The sequence below is a fragment of the Sturnus vulgaris genome, chromosome Z (assembly GCF_052056855.1).
Source record: "Sturnus vulgaris isolate bStuVul1 chromosome Z, bStuVul1.hap1, whole genome shotgun sequence".
NCBI lineage: Eukaryota > Metazoa > Chordata > Aves > Passeriformes > Sturnidae > Sturnus > Sturnus vulgaris.
In genome coordinates, this window is record NC_142283.1 from 21,533,911 (window position 1) to 21,555,603 (window position 21,693).

Genomic DNA, 21,693 nt, shown 5'->3' on the forward strand with positions numbered 1-21,693 from the left:
TATACATTTCCATAGAGAGGACTTTTGCATTTTTTCAAGAAGCAAATTCTACCTTCTTTAAGTAATGCCTTGATAGAAGTATTCCAGAAAATACCAGAAGGAGTAAAATGGCAATACTCATTTTCAGTTCTGTGAATTTTTCGGAATGTGATTTTCCCAAGTAAAAGCATGAATGCACTGAATGGCTGCACCTTGGCTGTGAGCCTGCCTGCCCTCGGAGCAGTGGACACTTGCCAGGCAGGTGGGGTGCAGGAAGATGTTGGGGCAGGATGTGGTGGTGGTGTTGTAGACACACTCTGGGGAGTGTGATCTTCCATCAAAACCCATCAGTTTATCATTAGTAAGGTATAACAGAAGGAATGAAATAAAAAAAACCTGTTGTAAAAGCATTAAATCAAGCAATGATTACTTCAGCTGTTTTTTTATATTAGTTTTTTAAGTACCCATGCGTTTTTGTAAGTTCCGAAAGGTACCAAATATATTTATGAATAAGTGCAATTTCTGAATATAAGCCAGATTTTAAATTCACTAAGAATATGTCAATTTAGGGTACTTTTAAACGCAGTTTTTGTAATTGCTGGAAAATTATATGAGAAATTAAAATTTTATTAATCCTCATTGGTGTGCAGGCTACTAAGGGAGTCAGTAATAGGAATTACATTTTACTAAATACAGAAAACATAAACAACCTCCTTGGATTTTTCTTCTAATTCCATCTCAGTTAACAGGCCTTTATTTCAAAATCCTATTAAATAAAGGGGGTTTATCTGTTTAATCTTGTGATTTTCTGAGAGAGAACTTTCCAGTACTGTCTTAAACCACATCAAGAGCATATTGATCCTTCTGCAAAAGCCTTTATATTACTTTCTCCTGATTGTTTATTTTTAAAAGGGAAGAAAAATATCTGAAATACCATCATCCAGCTGAGTTTTTGTAGTGCCACTATTGGAGAGCTGCAATAAAAATAAAATTATTAATTGCTTTTTTGCATAGATTTATGAAATATCTGAACAGCAGAACACTTGTGTTTCAATTTAAGCTTCTAAAACACAATATGCACTTTTGCTACTTCTGATGTATCTTTGTCAGTTAGTGTTCAGCTAACTTAAACAGTGTTCAGTTTTTGAACTTTCTTATTTATGGGAGTTATTTTCGGGGTGAAGGAAGGAGAATAATACATGGAGAGAATTATTCACCTCTAATCTCTACTGTAGAAAATCCTTGCATACCATGTAATTCCCTTTTTTAACTAGTGTATAATTTAACTTCAGCCCACAGGCAAGATAGAAGGTTCACTGTTTTAGTTGCTATCTCTAGCTCTACAATGACATTTCTTTTGAAATTAGAAACATGAGAAATATAACTAACACAGTACTGGTCTCATAGTCCAAGTCATCAAAAAGAAAAAGTGGCAATTTTAGTTTCCCAATATTTCCACCATCTGAGGTGGCATTGTTTCAAGTAATGCAAGCCAGTAGGGCCAAAGGGTTTGTTTGTATCCATTCTTTTAATTATAACTCTAAGGAAAGCCAGTGGATTTTGACTCGTAGTGAAAGAGTAAACATGAACTGTGTATTTGTATGGCCAAAATCTGTCATTCCTTTCAGCATTTAGATATTCTATCTGACACAAATCCAATTGTTTTTCATTCTCTCATAAATAAAGCATGGGACAGATGTGCTAGGTTTACAAATTGCTGAAGAAGGAGATAGTGTTTATAGACTGCCTTTCTTTTGCCCTCTGTTGCTAGAGATAAGAGAAATCCAAATTGACTTGCTTCTTCTGCCTGAGGCATTTTAAACTCATGCCTTCAGTGTCTGAGGCATGCTCTGTTTCTGTGTGTAGCTGTATGGCTTCAGCTCTCGTGGCTGCTCTTGAGATTTTGTTAGAGGAAGGTGCTGCGAAAGAAGAGAGAGTACTGAGATGATGGTTGGATTTTGGAAAAGCAATGTAAATGTCATGCTGAAAGGACAGAGTATCTGCTTTTTCATCTACTGTGTGCTGTGCCTGAAGGATGGAGTGAATATCTGTTTTGAAGCCTCCACAAACACACCCTCTTTCTTCAGTGAGTCCAGCAGTTGTGTGTGCACTGCCAAGGGCACTCATTTGGGTAATGTCCTCCCCATCAGCCACAGTTTCCCATCAGATCTCCTTCAGACCCTGAGCTGCTGCTTCTGCAAAGGTGATCAGCCCGGTCATGCTTTGTCAACAACCATAAACAGCAAGAGAAAACATCACCAAATTCTGTCTTCATATCCTTCCTTCTCAGGTCCTACACCAGAAGCTGGCTTCTCACATGGTATGGACGTGAAGTATCCTGACTCTTTAACTTCTCTTCCCCCAGTCCTTTAAGTAAAGACATATTCTCTTGGGGATGAGTGGAGTTACCTGACACTCACTGCAGCAACATGCCAACCTTTCTCTCCTGGAGTAAGTTTAGACATTCCCCGAAATAGTCTAAAATTTGGTTCTCAGAGCAAAATAATTTCGGTTATCCTGAGACTTTTAATAGATTTCAGAAGGATGTAGCTAGCAATTTACTGTTCAGCACACACTCTGTGTTGGTGGGAGGAGTGGTAAGACTTCACTCAAAATGGAGTCTGGTGGTGATGTGGAAAAAGGCTTTTCAGAAATAAAATGTCAGCTTGTCATTTGTCCATTATATATTTTGCAGTTTTGATATGTTACGTGAAGATCTTGTTACATCATCACTGAGCTCTCAGCTGATTGCCAACTTAGAATTGAGATTAGTGCAGTGCTCACTATATATGCTCACATGCTAAGAATTTCCTATATTTCTTCTTGGTTTTGTTTCTTTGTTTCCGTATTGGAAAATTACTATGGCACAGGTAAAACAGTCTACAAATGTAAATTTAGCGTCTTTACTTTCAGTGATGCTTACAAATTGATGCATTTTTTTAATCTTTGGAATGTATTTTGAAAGTTCAGTATTTCTTTGTAAGCAGTAACTATGCTGCTCCAATTATTGATAGAGATAATTCAGGTTATTATCCAGGACATATTTGTGGCTACAAAATACAAGGATTGGACATAAAAGCAACTGTTCTAGTTTTCATCACTTAAAACTTATTATATTGCTCTTACTTAGAAGCTCTTTTAGGCATTAAGAGTTAAGAGGTGCTTAGGTAACTTTAAAAAGGGGAAATGATAGCGAGGAATAATGTATTTTTCAATATTAATTGTGAAGAAAGTTTCATCAGGCCAAAGCTACACCTTCTCTCCTTGAGTTTGCAGGAGAAACACCAAGCCATTTTATTTTTCATCACTATTTTAATCAGGTAAGAATTTCTAGTAAATACTTCCCCTCTCCATTGTGCTGTCCAAAACGCAATTCTTTTCATCCATGCAAGCACACATCATACACACATGCACACGGACACACAAAAACTAACAAAAAACACAAATAACCAAAACACACCACCAAAACAAAACAGAGTGTATTATGATTGGAACAGAGGGAATTATCCAAATTATGGATTCAGCAGTCTTTCCTTCCCGTTTTACTCCTGTCACATGGTGTGTAACACATATAACAATATAACTGTTACTTCACACCTGCATAGCAGAGTTCTGGAAGCTCATTTCTAGGATTGCTCAAAGTAAATTAAAAGGCATAATTCTGAATGCCTAAGAAGACTATAAATACTGGTATTGCTGATAAACTGCTAATTCTGCCTTTTTGATGTTGGTTTCATATGTTTCGTTGTGTTTGAGTGATGGGTGAGAAAGTTAGTAAGTAGATTTTAAGAGAGGATGCACAGGACCATGTCTTGTTTTATATTAAGGTATTTGCAAGGGCTGTGGAAACAAAAGTTAACCCCTGAAAGAGAACGTGTGCATTTTTGAATCATTGTATATTTGCAAAATTGATAAATTCCTGTATTTATTTTTATAATCCTGAAAGCATGTACATGCTAGTAAAGTAATCAAAAATTAGAGCTCTTTCCAAAGTTAATGTTCCTGGAAAATACATAGAGTTTTCCATAAGACTTTCAGATGCGTTCAGTGTAAATGTCTTGCCAGGTTAATCTCTTTCATGCATATTTGTTGCTGAAAGTACAACGCATATGAAGATATCAGATAATATCCTGATCTTTTTTCACCTTCCAGTCTAAAAATATATTTAGTCCCTGTTGTGGTTTATATTCAGTTTCTTCCTGATACCATGATCTCCTTGGGAGATCAAGAAAGTAATTGATTAAGTCTTGGTAAATGAATGTGTAGAAGCTTTAGTATTTTTATTTCACAATGCAGAAAGGCTCAAGCAGTTGATGGAAGCCTTTCTGTTCTGCCTTGTGCTGGGAAAGGGCTGTGTTTGGGCGAGTGGGAAGTCTTCCAATAGGCTGTTGAAGCATGAGGACTTGTAGTAACCTCTATCCATGGGCCTCAGGATCTTTACTGCATTTATAGATTTCTGCCCAAGATTCAGTTGTGAGCTACTCAATAATTTCTAGCAGCTAAAAATTCCTAGAAACAAAGACAGAATACCCAGTGTCCAGCAACATCACAGAAACCCATTTTAAAGAAAAGAATTGAATTTGAGTATTTTGACTAACCAGAATTATAATGAATGGTAATAATAATGAATCATTCTGTGCCTTTAGTCACATTGGCATGTTTAGGGAGAACAGGATAATGTAGTTTCAGTAATCTCCATATATCTACTGTAAGTGAAATTAATACCTTTTCTTGTGTGGCAAAATATTTGTGCCCAATGATAAAGGAAAAAATAAATCCTCTAAAGCACATGGTAATGAACAGCAAGTGGTTAGCTAGAATCACAAATTATTCCATACCTCAACAGGCAAACTGCAGAAAAAATGCATCAAAGAATTTATGGATTTTTTTTTCTGATGTCTTTTAAGTCCTTTCGGCTTGCAAAGTAAGCCTAATCCTACAAGGCTGATGGATTGCTTGAGTAATTTGAAATAGATGAAAGATCAGTAAATGTCAAAAAAAAAAAAAAGGCAGAAATATTGATAGTTACATTGTGTCCTACATGTCTCTTTTCACCCATATAGGTTTTGGGTTTTTTTCTTTTTTTTTGAAAAATAAGGAGGTGGAAGGCTGCCAGCTCACTTATCATTTATTCTTCCTAGCTTCAGGCTGAATGAGAAAAGGTTACACCTGTCAGCTGGAAGATGAGAATGATTTTCAAACCATTTACAGGTCACTTTAAGACATGTAATTATACAAAAACCTCTAAACTCTAAAAATTGAAACACAGGAATTTTTAAATAATAGCAGATGCAAGTCTTTTAAACCATTTAACTATTCTGTGTGAACTTTCAGTTGTATTGATTTTAATGTCCCTTTCACTGTCTGATAAAAGGTTTTTTCCTTTGTCATGTAGATTTTGCTATATACCAAAGTAATTTATTTTTATTCATTGAGTGTAGGTACCCTCAATAACTGTAGGGATTTTTATTATCATCCTGTTATTTAGTTACATATACATATAGTTTGTTTGCTTTATATAGTCAGCTCCAAGAACTGACTGTTTTAAAAGTATGCCACATAAAATCTGAATTTTTACAGAAAAAATACTGATTTACATGGGGTATGGGGCATCTTTTCTTACAAGTCAGACCTTCCATATTTTTACTTTCTGCCAAGAACTGGAAGGCAATGATGGCAGGGTCCTCAGATTAAATAAAGAGGTAATAGGTGCAGCATTGATAAGGAGCTTCCTCACACTAGATACTGGATGTGACATACTTTGGCAGTAATTTCATATGCAAACCTGCTTCATCCTTGATATTTTTTGTTTCAGTATTTACTTACTCTGATGCTGCCGATGTTAAGCTACATAGACAAACTTTGTAACCAACTTCCCAAGTGTTTTACTAGCTATATTTCACTAATCATTAGAAATAAAATATTGCATCTCTTTCTTTTACTAATCGTTGTTCTACCTCTAGTTTACACAGATACGAATTCAAACGAATTCAAAGTGAAGGAAATTTGATTTGACTCAGCTTGAAAAGGCAGGCACAAATAAGGGCAGAAAGATGAAAACAGTGTCACGTATTAGCTAGCTCTTGTATTAAAAAAATTCAGTAAGAATGAGTAGGTGGGTTCCCTGGACTTAGGAGATTCCCATGGGGAATCTCAGATACAGAGCCTTGATTTGGGAAAGCAGCTGTAGGCCTCAGGTTTAGGCAGAGATTCATCTGCATCCCTTCATAGCCAGGGAACGATGCTGAAGAAACAAGCTGTTGTTCACCACTAGCAATGTAGGGTTTATTTTTTTCACAAGTATAGCCAAACCTCAACAAGCATCAAAACTCTATTTTTTTAGTGTTTTGGCTTGTAGGTTGAATATTTCAAAGTTATTTACGTCTGGAAATAAGCAGAAATCTGTAGAGCCTGAAAAGGACAGAGTGAAATAAAATGCTAGCTTGTAACATGTTGATTAAAATTACTGCTTGGATCTCAAAAAAAATCTGCAACCAAACCGAAATATAGCCAAATTTTCTTTTACAGAGTGAAGTGCGTCATATGCAAGACTGGCTTTGCTTTATGGTTTGATTATTGTCTACTGAGCACATGGTACAAATTATTTCATAAACCTTCATGAGGCAATGCTCAAGTACTTTCCATATTAAATGAACTTATAGCTAAACAATTGATATCTCCTGTTGAAGAACCACTCTCAGACATGAAAGTGTTCACAGTAATTTCCATAGTATCATTAGAATGTATCTCCTAGGAATGAAACTAAGCTGGAGTATGAGTGTTTCTGTATAAAGAGACTCACCCAGTGTAATTCTCACATGAGTTGCTGTTGTTGGCACAACTGTAGTGGCCAGTTGAGCCATGGCTGTGGATGTGACCTTGCAAACTACAGTCTAACTGCTGCAGTCTTCTGGATATTGTACAAGATTTATCCTGCATCTAGCCTAAAGGAGTAGAAGAAATAGAGAATTAATATGTCTGTATGTACAATATATGTATGCACATACATAAGACACATAAATAATTAATAAATATACATATAAATGTTTATATTTACATATTGACATATATATTGGAGTACAATTGATAAGCAAGCATTTCTGTATATTTAGACTTGCTTTTTAAGCAAATCTACATCAGAAGTCTGCAAATAAATACTGTCTGCAAATAAATACTGGGACAAACTATAGCTTCTTAATTTGAAATGAAATGCAAAGTTCAAATTTTATATTCTAGTACAAAGAAAAAGATTATTTCATCTTCTTGATAATTTCTTGCATTTTTATGCATATTAGTTAAGTTTAAGATGATTTTTTTGAGAAAAATAGTTTTTTAGGAGTTGGTAAACATGTATCTGAGAGACAAAATGAATCAAAACCACCGTCCCGGAAATATTTGTGAGTACTTTTCTCATGAAAGATGTATCATAACATATCCAAAAAGACATGAGAAAATAAATAAGCTTCCCAGAATTGTATTCACACTTGACATAACCAATTCTGTCTTAAAATATACATTATGATACCGCCAGAAAAGTTTTCTAACACATCAGGGACTGAAATGGCAAATGAAAATTATATTCTTTACATGAAAAGTCATGCAAAGAAAAACTACTGATAAAAATGTTTCTGAAATTTGAAAATGGTAAACAGAAATGTATTGTCACTGCCAAAAGTATGTCTGCAGGATTCTAAAAATGCTAATTTAGATATGCTTTCTGTGCATCCTGTACATACTATTCTACTTAAAATTAATGTATACTTCTTTTAAAAGGTGGCATGCTTCTGACCAGTGAACAAGACTGCCAGGTTTTCCCAGGATACAGCATTAGGTCTTTTTCCAGTGCCATTCTTTTCACCTATTAGCTTTTTTTTAGTTGGAGTTTTCGCCATTTTTTGCATTCATCATGGCAGCCCCTAATGTAAGTTACTGACTTTTATGATGTCACGATGCCTGGTACCTATCACCTGGTAACTTTATTTGCTTAGATATCAGCTATATTGAAAAGCAGTGGAATTTTTAAAAAATCAACAAAAAAAGGCCAAACAACACAAAAGAAAAACAAAAAACAACAACAAAAAAACCCAAACCAAACAAACAACAAAAAAAAATAAACAAAGAAAAGGCTTGATTGCATGTTGTAGGTCCTGCATATTACTTTTCTCAAATCTAAACTGTTTGGGACTTGACTGGGACAACCACCATGTTAATTTGGCCAGTAGTCCATAAGTAGCAAGTGGGAGATTTTATGAGTTTCATATATTGATAAGTACTTTGCCTCTGACATTGACTGCTTATTGCTATAAAAAATTACAGTAGCTCTCAAAGTCAATGTTCTGGTGGTCTTCATTTTTTTGTACAAGCAGACAAAGACAGTAAATATCTGCAAATACACTACTTAAACAGTTTGAGTTCAGTTGGATAACCATATTTGGTAAATAGTTTCACCATATAATTTCTGACATAATTTACAGGTTTCTACTCAGTATTATCTTTATAGAACAATGTATAAGGAGAGCTCTGGAGATAGCAAAACTGGCACGATACAGAGCTCTATAATCTCTTTAAGGAAATGTTTCTAGGAGTGGGTAGTGAAATCACAAGAAGACCATTGTAGAACCTAATACACATTGTCAATGCATAAATGAGTTGTAGTGTGTAAAGAAGAAAAGGGAAGTGTGTACATTTCATTTGTAATGTGTAAATATTTTCATGTTTAATGCCATTTTCAATCTCTCCCTAAGCAAACTTCCAATAAGCAACTGAGATTTCTTACTTGCTCATTGTTAAATAAATTACTTATGGATTGAGACAGTAAGATGGCAGTCACACATAAATATGTTTTCTGAAGCTTCTGATGAAAAAAGTGGGAATAATTACCAAAAAAAAGTGTGGTGTTGGATTTGTTAAAATCCTGTGTTGTTTAGATTTAGGTGTTTTAGTTTTTACAGAAAAAGATGACTCAACAGGGATCATGATGGGGATTTCTTGGACAGTAGAAACCAATAAAAATCCCCCAAAACTTTAGAGAAGCATTCTCTTTGCTTTTAGTAATTCTTCTATTGAGGGTATTAGCATAGCAGTTAATCTTATCTAAAAGCGTAAGAAGCTTAAGATAAGTAAAATTGTTTGTCTGAATCTAAATATTTCCGTATCTTTCAAGAATAAGTAAGTAATTTATACAACATAAATTTTACGGATGCCATTTTTTATTTAAACATCTAGAAGATATCTGCACTGTGCTTAGGAAAATTTATTACTATGTGATTTTTTTGTAATTTTTTTTCTGTAAGAACTTTTGTTGTATTCCTAAATATGTTAGTACAACTAATAGCTTGGCATGCGTTCTGACTTGCAGCATAGTTAAGACAGGTAATAACATATGTCCAAATTATACTGTCTGGGCAAAAATAACCCAAATAATGAACCTTGTTTTCAGGCTAGTCTTTCAGGTGCTCTACCAGACTTAAAATGAAATTACATGGTTTAGTATAAATCCAGTGACTCTCCCTTTCTCAGTTGAACATGAAGTACATTTCTTAGTTGTTTTCTCCTTTCTTCTTGATAAAAGGCACGAAACCCAGCATAGAAACCTTCATTACAAGTGTTCCTTTCTGTGATCTTTGGCATCATCACTGCACGTATCACTTCAAAGTTGATGATGTCTTCTCCATAATTTTCTTGGTGTCTTCCAATCATGCCACTGCATTTTTTGGTCTTTATTTAATAAATGCGGTGGTTTCTCTGTATCTGAGAATGGGGTAGCCATTTCATGGGTCTGAGACTGAAAGGAGGCTTTCCTTAATAGCCTTGTTCCTTAACATTTTCCATCCACAGGGTTCTGCGTAGCAATTTTTCCAGAGACAATATGGTCATGGCCATGATGAGTAGTAGGATGTCCTTGTAGATGGAAGTAGACTCACTTTTAGTTTTTTAAGAAGACTGTGATAAATAGAACAAAGCAGAAGGTCATAGATTGTTTTCAAGTAATACATGCAGAGAAATGAAATTTATTTTCTTTACAGAAGATAGTTATCAAGTTTTGAACAGGGAGAACAGCAGCATTGGTTTCTTTGATTCTCTGGCTTTCAGGACTAAATACTGATGCTGTAGAAGGAAGAGAATGACATGGTGATGGTGCCCAAGTAAAGAAAAGGAGAATGGACATAAGTGTCCTGTGAATTGTCTAAGCCCCAGCTCCCTAATAATGATGTTAATAAGGTCAGGAGTTTTTTACTATGAGGTTATTGACAAAGTACGGTGTACTGAAATTATTTTGTAATGATGAATTAAATATGTAGAACTGAATGATAGCCTAGCTATCAAAAACAGTACAAAGTACAGGATTCAAAACTGGACAGTTCAGCAGTTCAGGATAGGAATCTGTAATTAGTAGGCACTTTTTTTTTCAGTGACTGGCCTTTTTTCTCTGGCTGCTCACTTCTTCATGTGTACAATAATGGTTTGCAACTAGGGATTTTTGGGGGAGGTAGCAAGAGGAGCAGTTGGTTTTTTAATGCAGGCATTGCTATCCAGTGAATTTTCCACTGAGCAAGTTTAACGATCATTTTTAATTTGAACATATTCTTTATTAATGTGGAAAGGTGGAAAATATTTTCATCGTTTTTACTCTCTACCACAATTACTATAAAGAAAAAAAGACAGTCTTTTATTCCTTGGTAGAATGTTGATGAAATGAGGGTGGATGTCACATGGTTGTATGACTCGAATTAATTTAATTGTGTGGGTTGACAACTCAATGAGAGAGATGATGGATAAATTAATGTATACTTTATTATATATATATATATATATATATATATATATATATATATATATATACACACACACTTTATGAATGTATACTTTATAAAATATAACCACTTCCTGGTTTTGCAATCATCCTGGGTTTGGTTGGGATAGAGTTAATTTTCTTCTTAGTAGTGTTTGGGTTTAGAGTGAGAATAATGTTGATTAACACCCTGGTGTTTCAGCTGCTGCTGGGTAGTGCATACCCTAAATCGAGAACTTTTCAGCTTCCTCTGCTTTGCCAGTGAGGAAGTGCATAAGAAGCCATGAGGCAGCAAAACCAGGAGATGGCCCAAACTGGCTGAAGGGGTATTCCATACCCTAAACTCATGTCCAGTAAACTGGGGGGAGCTGGGTGGGAGCTGCTCCTAGAGCTTGAGGGCAGGCTGGACATCAGCCAGCGGGTGGTGACCAATGTTGAATTGTGTATCACTTGCCTGTTTTGGGGTTTATGTCTCTTTTTTTTTTTTGTAGTCTCGTTTTTGTTACAGTTGTTTTTGTTATCATTATTATTACAATATTTTAATTTTATTCTGTTTTATCCATTTTTCCCCAGTTCTCCTCCCCAGCCCACTGTGTGGTGGGGAGTGATTGAGCAACTGCATGTTACTTAGTTGCTGACTGGGATTAAACTACAACAGCATGATACTGTCTATGTTTATGAATTGCAGCCCAGAGGAAAATTAAAAATAATTTTGTTCTTCGTGTCTACAGTGCTCAGCATTGTATTTTACTGTATTCAGAATCTGTGTTTGAGGAACAACTGTTTACTGACAACAAATACTACTCACATTATCTCTTTTGTGAGTATTATTATCATTATTTTAAATATGTGTTAGTTGTGCCATATTCATCTTGTTCCTGATAATTAAGCTGCATTCAAGGGTAATACTGTCTCTTTTTGGAGGTTTTTATGAGGTAATAACATATAGGAATCATTAACCCAAATGTAATCGAGGCCTGAAACTGTGACAGCTGAGAAAGTATTGTGTGTTTTTAGTGATATGAAGACTGTCTTCAGTTTAAAAGTAAGCTGCTAACAGATGTTTAGAACACTCTTCTTTTTCATTAACAATGTGAGTCAAACCTTGAATAGTTGACTAGGAAAACAACTTCCTGCTAGGCCAGTGGTATCAAAAATTTATTATGCCATGTTTGCTAGGCTCTTGGGTTACACTGGGCCACTCTTAACAATTCTGAGTGCTAAATAAGCTTCCCTAAATTTTTTTAATGTAATGCTGGGGGAAAGAACCTAAAAGGGTTTACATTACACCAAATTTAGATGCCCTTTTTTTTTTGTCTGACAGTGAAATTCCGTCCTACCCCTTGACAATCTTTATCAACTTAAATCATTCGAGTAAGAAATGAGAGGAAATGTATATGAGAGGCTAGATTCACAAAACTAATGGCAAAGAAGAGATCTTCCTCCTCACTGAAGTTTTACCTCCGGGTTTAAATCACCAAAACTGCACAAGGAAGTTGTTATTCTTTTCCTCAGGACGTGTGAATTTAATCCTTTAATACAAATTAGTGTCCTAGCTACCAACAGGTAAGTATTCTAAGATCTCTTTTTTTGATACTGCTTTATCTTGCCTAATTAATAATGCTAGGAAAGCTCAGTAGGTCAGTGAACTTCAGCATTAGATTGCAGCATTGTTAGTGTTTTATACAAATAAAATAGTTTCACAAAAAGGAATGTGAAAGACTCAAATCAGAATTTTATATAACATTTTAGTGACTATAAAACTTATATATCAGATGGGGAACTTCTCCGAGTTCACTTTCTATTTAATTTACGAACAAGTATTAGAGTCCAGATCGCACAGGGGATGTAAATAATGTGATTTCAAAGATACCATCGAATTTAAACCCATTTACTCCAGCAGAAAACCAAGGCTTGTATGCATGATAAAGTACAACTATAAAAGATCAAATTGAAAAATACCATTTTTTTTTAACTCCTGCTTACATGAAGAATGGAACAATAATTCAAAATTATGTTTTGTTTATTAACTTGTCTATTTAAAGTAACATTTTTTATAACTTTGCCCTTTTTTTTTTTTTAACAGCACCTTCAGGCTTGAAGGAATATCTATATTTGGAGGCACGTCAATTAATTTGCATATCAGATTCATCATTGTGACTTCTTGCAGGCGAGATCTGAGAAGTAACCAGGAAACCTGACCCTTAGTGGAGAATGGAAAAACCCTCGAAGTCAGAGCACAACTGATCACTAGTGTAATCTGCATTGAATCATCTTTCTCAGATCTGACAGCTACAAGCTGAGTCCTGGCAAAAGCCACAGCCTTAAATTTCATTTAGTGAGAAAGAAGAATAAGAGAACTCAGTGTCTTGCCCCATTGCAGAAACTGCTGTCTCCAAGCCTGACACCTGAGTTCTGTGCTGAGCAACCAGAGTACCAAACAACGAGTTTTTTATGGGTACAGCCAGCGTCAACAAATACTTCAATATGTAGCCAAAAGGAGAAACGAAGCACTTAGGTAATTTCAGAAAACGGATACATTTATTGTAACAGAGGAATGTTACTGTCTGTGGGGAAGAAGACCTTTGTCATCCCTTGTATATATTCAAAGCCATACAGGAGCAGGGCATAAGTGAAGTTCAGTCACTTAAAAGGATGCTGTCTCCTGTCCTCCACCCAACTTTGAGGAAGTTCGCTCTTAGAGATTGCATCTCGATGCACTTCTATTATTTGCACTGTCACTTCCATTCAGGGTAATGATGTGTGCCACCATTTGCACAGATGGCCCCAGGAGATTTTAGACCACAACAAGCTATATTTTGCCAGGGCTCCAAAAGGAATTAAAAAGCTAGAACTGAAGAAAGACATTTATGCTCTCTTTCACTATGGGGATCTCTTCACAGAAAGGACTATGGTCCTTTCTTAGGATGAAATAAATACATGCATATACATACATATATACATATGTATATATATGAAAAAGCAGCAACGTGATAAGGTGTATTTAAAAAGGGGATATAATCTTTTTTAATAGCATCCTTTTTTTTAATCATATTAGCAGCCGAGAAATTTTGTCTGTTGAATTATGCATCAAAAAATATTCCTATTGAACATTGACATTTAGTCCCAATTACTGCTAAAGAAGTCATTTGTAATATGTACTTGACATAAAATTTTTCTAGCCATTTGTCTATATTTCATGGAGAAATCTAACAGACAAGCAACATTTTCAGTTTATTTTTCTAAATAAATGTGTTGTTTGTATTATTTGCAGTCACTCATTTTGGCTGGTTTTCATTATCTCCAAAAGTGATTTAAAGACAGAACCAAAACACAGGGATTGTTTTTCTTGTTAAGCTGTAATGATTTGCTGAATGAAAGCTTTAATATAAATACTGTAATTTGTAAAATGATGAAGTATATTTATATAGGCAAATATGTATGGAAAACAAAAGGAGGTATTTTAACTCTTAATTTCAGAACATAGTTTATTTTAATATCCACAGGAAGAAATTAAATATATAATGGGATAGGGTTTTTATTATCAGTGAGTTTTAGTAAGTGAAAACTTGGATGTTTAAGAATGAAATGAATGTAGTCAAATAATGGTGGTTTCCCAAATTATACAGAGACCTTCTGCCGGCTGTCTCATTTACCCAAAAACTGGTTTAGTCATTTGAGGGGTTGTGATATTCTGGGGGGTGTGTGTGCGCTAAGGTTTATGTTTGGTGTTTTGTTTGTTTTGGCATACTGACAAGACCATGAATTTGATACTATTTGCTCATAATTTGAAAAGCTACAGAATAAAAGATTGTTTCTTAGAACAATCTACAGTTTGGAGTTGAGAACAGTCATTTTTATCCATCTCATGCAGTGTTTTGTTGTAGAATTATTGAACATTTCAATGCTAGAGCTGTTTCGAATAAATTTTTTTTCCTTTTTTTTCTTAGTCCATTAGCCTGTGTGTAATTTGAAGAGAAAAGTAATGCATTTGGTTCCCAGTTCACTTAAATCATTCCTCTTAAATCCAGTTATATGTATCTGATTTATAAAGCTGAATAGGCATTTCTTTCTGTTCATTGCTTTATGGAAGCATTAAAGTGCTCACTAACAGAAAAAGTACCTTTTAACAACAAAAGTAATTTTAAAAGGTCTGTGGGTTAACTTTGTGAAGGGCAGATATCTTAAAAATGTGTTGCTCTGCTCTAATGTGCTAACAAGTGTTATGCGTGTATGTTTGTGTGTGTGTGTGCACGCATGGCACCCTTACCTGCTCATGAATGAAATGCCAACTCTGCTGAAGTAAGTGCCACAAGTCCTGTTACTGCAAAAGATGCTCATGTTACTGTATTTTTTGGTGAAAGACCTGAGCTCTGTCTTTGCTTGTGACTAAAGCCATAAACAGCTTTTGAAGTTTGTCAGGAAATTGGAAAATTAAGTAAGTTTATGTTGAGCTCCCTCATTTGGCAAAAATTGGGATGATCTTATGATTTGACTCTTCTTATGAAAGTTAGTGGTCAATTTCTTTTGGTGCAATGGATAAATGAAACCTTTGTATTTGTTAAAGAAGGATGGCTGTGTTTTGTTCACACACAATTTAGCTTTTGGCTTATAGTGTTCTTACTGTGATGTCATTTCTGTGTCATTAGAATACATTATTTGGACACACAACTGGCATGGGCTTGGTTTTCCTCCCTGTCTGGATAATTTATATTTTAAAATTGGAGAGCTTGTTCTTTGAGACGAGTATTCAGTTGTTTAAGAAGGGGACAACATTATTGAAACAATAAGAAAATTTCAGAATGATAATTTGAACACTTCCATCATTGCCTAATAATAACACTTGAAAAAGCTCTTATTTTTGTGAACAAAATGCATTCATCTGTATTTGAAAATAGCCCAATAAAAATCCAGTGGAATAATTTGTTACTACTTGCAAATACTTTTCTGCCGTGCTGAGTTCTTGATCAGCTTGTGTGTAAAATTTTTGTTGCACAAAACCCACCTGAAACAATGCACAGTTTTCTTCAGAAAAATATATGGGATATGAAAAATAATGACTTGGTCCCAGGAGTGGTTTTATGTAATGTGTGCAATGCAAAAATGATGAACATATATACCAACGTGAAGACCTATTTAAGTGATAAATGTAGTTGGAAGATAACACTGCAAACCACAGGTCTCATTAATCACATGCTGTTATATTTGCACCTCTGCTTAACTGGGACTTCTTGCTGGAAAGTAAATTTCAGTGTGTGTGCACACTCATACAATGTCATGTATCATGTCTTATTTTACTGCTAGTGTCATTGAGAAAAATCCAAATGGCTTGATTTTCATAGATTTAAATTAAATCTTTAGGTAAGTTTTTAGTATTGGATATAAATTGCAATGATGTCTCTATATTGTGCAGGTACTCCCATGAGACAGCATTTCAACACACAGTTTCAGAAAATGTTGGGAAATAATTAGCACAGAAATGCCTTTTTATAGTTTAAAACCAGAGGAGACAATTAGATTGTCTCATTGAACAGTGTAAAAACTGTTTTATTTCCATTATGTTCATCCAAGCATACTGACAAGACCAGCAGAACTTTTTCAACTAAGGTGGCTTTACAGCGACTGCTGGGTCATTTTGTAGGTTTATGTGCCTGTCATGCATATAAGAAATGCCTGCAGAAATAGTTCTAGAGTAATAGTGCATTGTTTCATTAGCTGGCATCTGAAAAGCCACCTGAAGCAGCCAATAGGTTTGAAAGGATGAGGTATGCAAAACAAAATGCTGACAGTTCTGGACATGTCTACCAGACATAATTTCAGTACTTGAATTTTTTAAAAGACAAGGATCACCATCATTCATGAGAAAAATTGGGATATGGTAAAATAGCTCTTCTGCACAGTGGAAGAAAAAGATTACAAAAACCTGGTGATCACCAGGGTGTTCTAAAAGTATCCCTCTCCTGGCAGTTGCCCCAAGTGTCACATGTGAATATCCCCAAGGGACAGGTTGTTTTTCTCCGATCAGTGATGTGCTGGGTACACAGCAAGGCAGTGATGCCTTCAGTCAAACCTGACCAGCAGGCAGTGGGAGGCTGTTGTCTAAGGAGGGATGGAGGAAGGACAGCATCACTCTGCCCCAAGGGAGGAGGCTGTCACTGAGACTGGATTTTAGAAGGAATCCTAAAGGACTGATGGGACTAAATCAATGATTTCCATGGTCTGGACTGTTGAAGATGCCATGAGAGAGGAAGCCAAAGCCAAGTGGATGTTGTTCAAATTAGTTCTCTCTCCAGATTCAGTATCTTTGCAGAGCTGCCAGGAAGCCATGAAAACTCCCCACAGTTGGGCTGAACTTCAGAAAAGACAATTATAAACAAGGAGTCCTGTACGGGAAAATCTGGAATGAATACTAAGAGGGTTATGGCAGATGGCACAGAGACTATTTAAGGTATTATTGAAGGCAGAGACCAAATACATTCTGCTTAGCTAGAAAGGCTTGAGAAAGGGTAAAAGGGATACCGCATGGTGAATCAGCAGGGTATCAGAGGCTACAGAGGGAAAGACATCCTTCAGACAGCTGAAGGTGTTTAAAGAAAAATGTAAATGTAAAATAAATGTAAGACTAAAAACAAATTTAAAAAAACTAAGCCAAACAACAAGCCCAGACCAACATTAATCAAAACAATTCTAAGATATTATGAGATTTTTCGACTAAAATAGTTGAAAGAAACAAGAAATTCTGTTTCTACAACAAAGCAGAGGGAGGTCTGAGAGACTGTCTAATGCTGAAAGATAATCAAGGTAAACAAAAGCACTTAGAAGAAGAAGCTGTAGGAACAAAATTGTCATAACGTTATTATTCTGCTCATGCTATGGAACGACTTTGGTAGATTCTCACACATGAATCTTTCTGTGGGGAAGCTCACATGAAGTCATAGTTTGTCAGTTTGAGGTGGTACATAACAAAACGAAGGGGTATACACCTAAGATTTTTAAAGACACTCAGGGATGAAATAGCCAAATGCTACCTGTGGTGTAAAATTCATTGTTTAAAGCTCTTTTGATAGCTTTTCAGATGTGAGGTTACAATTCTGTTGCCAGTTTTAGATTGAAAGAGTATGAGCTATTAAATCAGTATGGGGCAAAAGGGTTCAAACTATGATAATATTTTTATAAAAAAAGAGCTGGAACGCATCTAATGGTGTTGATATTACCGAACACCACAGGAAATTGCCCAGATGGCCAGGAGAAAACACAGAGGAAACTGCAGCTGGCTAGGAGGAAAAGTTTCTGCGTTCATAAGAAGATGTAAAATATTGGACAAAATAGTGATTTTTGTGTCAGTTTTCACAGGCGATAGAGGCCAAGAGTGAAGTTCCAGGGGACATAAACTGTGATCCATATATCTCAAAATATATTTGAACGTGTGAATATGCTGGAAAAGTAGTGTATAATTATTTGGTAAGTTTGGTGGTCATACTAAGTTATTAAAGGTGTTAAATAGGAGTTGCCTGAATGACTAGTTATTAAAATTTAAATTCAATGAAGATAAATGTAAACTGATAATGAGCAGTTAAATGTTCCATATGAAAATGTTGGTCTTGTGCCTAGGAGGTCAGAAAAAAATGCAAGTGTGCAGTTAACAATTATTAGGAAAGCAGCAGAGAAAACAAGTGAACATTAAAAACATCATTCTATCAATCAATAGATATGCAGTAGCCTAATATGATATTTAAGTTTTTAAATACTTACCCAGTTTCTTGACTGGAAAACAAATGAAGAAACAAGAATGTGATGAAACTGAAAAAGCTTCTGAGAATGAATGAAAAGTAGAAAAATAAAAGGGTAAAATTAGGTTCTGTCTGTGAGTGACAGCAGGCAACAATTATTCTGCTCAGCAGAGGTGTGAGAGAGAAGTAGAGTGACATGAATGAATCATGAATGACATCAAGTGTGCAGTAGCAGGGGACATCAAACAAATCTAGCCACTGGGAAGCTCAAAAATAACACAAAAGTGTTTATGTAAGAAATGTGGAGAGAAACTGTGGAACTCTTTCATTCAAAACATTGCATATGCTGAAAGTTTATGGGAACTTTATGGGGGCTGTGAGGAGAAAAATAAAAATAGTAATTGAGAGTTGCTAAATGAACTGATCCTGATTTTGCCTCAGTGAAGACCCATTGGTATCAGAGTGAGTATCATGAAGATGGATTTCTACATATGTGTTCTGGATCACTGTCAGCTGCTTTTGTGGCTCACATATGCCGTTTACATAAACTGAAAACAGGGAGCAGAAAATTCTGCTTTTGCAATGTGTTCTGTGTACTTTATAGAGGTACAAACAAATTAGCAAAACCAGACAGGAGTTTTCCTGTGGAGAACATACAAAAAAAAAATCCTTAAGACAGGTAAGGAACGATGTTCTGGAAGTTATGTCATTATTAAAAATTCACCTGTTCAGTAATGTGTTACATTGAGGTTTATGTACTGAGATTTAAATAGGCATGTGTTGTTATTAAGAAGACTAATGTCAAGCAAGAGGTTCATGTTTCAGTAAGTAAAACATCTCAAATTAAAAAAACCTGCAGTCTTTTGATTAGTGCTGATTACATATTTTTTTAAAATTAACATATGTATCTATTTATTTGTTTCCTTAACTTTATCACTGAAATAAATATCCTTTACCAGTAAATATAGTCTCATTGCAAGTTGTGAGTGGAAACCACCTGGATAATCAGAATGAAAGGTTTGAATTTGAGAATATGAGCTCCATGATGATCAGACAAACTCCCTTTGAATTACCTACATTTGAATAGCTGGAGAGTTTTTACACACTTCCACAAAACTTACAGCATTTGGGCATATGACAAACCCTTTATTGATAGTGAAGACTTTGACACTTTATTTTGTTGGAGAGATTAATACCTATAATGTATTACTAGAAGACCCAGTCAATAGGATTTCAAACTTGAAAATTAAATTACTAGACCATCTAAGATTATAAATGAACCCAGATCTATATGTAATGTGGAATGCTATGGAACTTATTTGATTTAGCTTATTATTTGTTTCCATTTAAACAGATCTTGCAACAGCAATAAATTGTTGTGGAAAAATAATTGTACAATAAGGTACTTTTCCTAGAGAAAAATGTTTTTAAGTTGTCATATCTGCAAACGTGAGTACATTTCTAATTATTAGAATTCAGATAGCAAAATATTTGTTAGAATTATGGTACTATTGATTAAATAGGACAATACATTTGGTTTTAAACTTGTTTTTCACCTACCTATTTTTAGAACAAATACTTGCTTTTTCTCCACTTTCTCTATAATGCTCTCTGGTTTTGCATTGCTAAAAGAGACTTATGCTTAGCTCATTCCTCTTTTTTCAAACCAGTTGTCACTGTGACATTATAAAACTAACTTAATTAATCTGCTGGGAGTTCATTTCTGTTGATCATATGCCTTCTTCTTTTTGCTGAGAAGGAGATATTGCAGGATGGTCTTGTGTTAACAGGCTTATTTAAATTCAGTAATTTGTACTGATTTTATCTTATGTTAGAGTAAATGTGTCATATGTGTGTGCAAAAGCTAAGTAAAGACACCGTCTTTAGGCTGTTGAAACAGTGTTATAAATTGATTTATAATATCTTGAAAATGAGTGAGAAGTATTTTTATCTGCCTAGTTATGGCTTTGTTCTAGTTGAAGTAACCATACGTTGTTTTGAGTGGAATGAATTTAACTGAATGAAATCACTATATCTTTTTTACTTTGCAAAATTATTACTTTTCTGACATTGAAGAGGATCCTACCTCATACTTAAACATGTCTTTAATTAGGATTTTAAATTCCTTCATTTTTTTATTTTATGCAAAGACAGTAAACAAACAGTGATAAAATGTAAAGTGACAAAAGGGAGATCTTCTAAAAATAAAACCAAAAAATTTAACAAATTCAAATTTGTTTTGGAAAGATGCAGTCACAAATTAACTGAAAATGCATTATAGGATACAACTAAAAGATCTAAATTGTGACACGAAAAAGGAGAGGTCACACTGAACATTTTATTCCTGGAACTGATGCCTGCAGAATATTAATTAAGAAACAGTAAAATATATATCATCATTTTACTTTCAAATTTTTGCAGTTAGGGTAGATTAGCAATGCTTAAAAGTTCTGGTTAGGACATCTTTCTGGTTAAATAGTGTTCTGGTTTTGCTTTGGAGGTGATCAACAAAGCTTTGACTCTGTAACTTTCTCTGATGATGCAGCTACACTTTTTATGGATCCTGGTATTTTGTCATGAAAAGATTTTTTCATAACACACAGCTTGATCTATCCATCTTGCTCTTCAAGGCCACTCTCCCTTCTATCATCCCTTTTATATTGTTTGCTACTTCTTCAAGGCATTTATCTCTGCTTCTTCAAATATGGCCCTTAGCTTTAACTTTGCCAGACTAAAAACAGCTCATCTCACTCAACTCCCCTGTTCTTTAGTCGTGTTCTTTGGGTCCCTTGTCGCCTCTGCTGCAGGTTCTGCACAGTTCAGGGCAGGAGCTCCCTGTTGGCCCTGTGGTCAGCTGTCACCCTCAGGTCCTTTCAGTCTGGGTCCTTGCAGCTCATCCAGTCACTCTCCAGCAGCCACAGCTCCTCCACCCTAGGTGCAGAGCTTGGCCCTTCTGCCTCCTGAGTGTCATCAGTCTTCTCTAGGCAAAATCCATCCATTTCCTCAGATTGTGCTGACATTAATTTTTGCCATTCATTATGTCAGTCACTTTTCTTAACATCATCCAGAAATTTGTTAAGTTTGCATTCTATCTCATAGTCCAGGTCCCTGATCCCACGTTTCATCATGGCAGTCATGAAGACTGGTAGAACATGATTTTCCACTCGTAAATCGCTGTGTATTTTTCCTGTT

The 21,693-nt window shown here is 35.2% G+C and overlaps 1 protein-coding gene across 15 annotated transcripts in view; it reads left to right on the forward strand.

Moving 5' to 3' along the window:
- Positions 1 to 19,464, forward strand: part of PRR16 (proline rich 16) — a 138,575-nt gene extending 119,111 nt beyond the window's left edge. For 9 of the 15 annotated variants that reach the window (XR_015799219.1, XR_015799217.1, XR_015799220.1 and 6 more), the window contains 2 exons: positions 12,096 to 12,337; positions 12,858 to 19,464. The gene's annotated coding sequence lies outside the window, so the exon portion shown is untranslated. Of the gene's footprint in view, positions 1 to 2,339; positions 2,431 to 11,502; positions 11,592 to 12,095; positions 12,338 to 12,857 lie in introns of those variants that run through there. The other 6 variants (XR_015799218.1, XR_015799221.1, XR_015799229.1 and 3 more) reach the window with 3 other exon arrangements.
- The last annotated feature ends 2,229 nt before the right edge of the window (positions 19,465 to 21,693 follow it).